General features: G+C 32.4%; 1 protein-coding gene across 6 annotated transcripts in view; it reads left to right on the top strand.

Moving 5' to 3' along the window:
- LOC109819631 (protein phosphatase inhibitor 2) overlaps positions 1-327 on the top strand; it is a 9,911-nt gene that overhangs the window by 3,207 nt on the left and 6,377 nt on the right. The gene's annotated exons all lie outside the window — the stretch shown is intronic.

The raw sequence follows: 327 nt of genomic DNA, 5'->3' as shown, positions 1-327 counted from the left end.
ATGGAGATATAAAGAGTTTAGTGTGAAAGAGTTTAGAGAGAGAAATATTCTACTATGGGATTCAAAATGTTGGTTAGGGAGAAAAATATGTTAAGCTAGAAAGAGAGTAAAGTGAATAAGTAGGTTATAGAGAGATTTGTAGAAGAATTTAAAGTGAAAGGTAGTACCAAGTGAGAAAGTGTTTGATAGAATAAGTTCAGAGAAAGTAAGGGTCTGGACATACAAAGAGTTAATAAGAGGAAGAAATAAATATGTTTGAGAGAGAAGACTGAGATATTAGAGAATGTGGATTGGAGAGAGTAGTATCAGAGAAGAAGGATTAAGAGA

The sequence above is a fragment of the Asparagus officinalis genome, chromosome 8 (assembly GCF_001876935.1).
Source record: "Asparagus officinalis chromosome 8, Aspof.V1, whole genome shotgun sequence".
NCBI classification, from domain to species: Eukaryota; Viridiplantae; Streptophyta; class Magnoliopsida; order Asparagales; family Asparagaceae; genus Asparagus; species Asparagus officinalis.
Note: the sequence above shows the minus strand (reverse complement) of the source record. Positions and strands in the feature narration are given on the sequence as shown.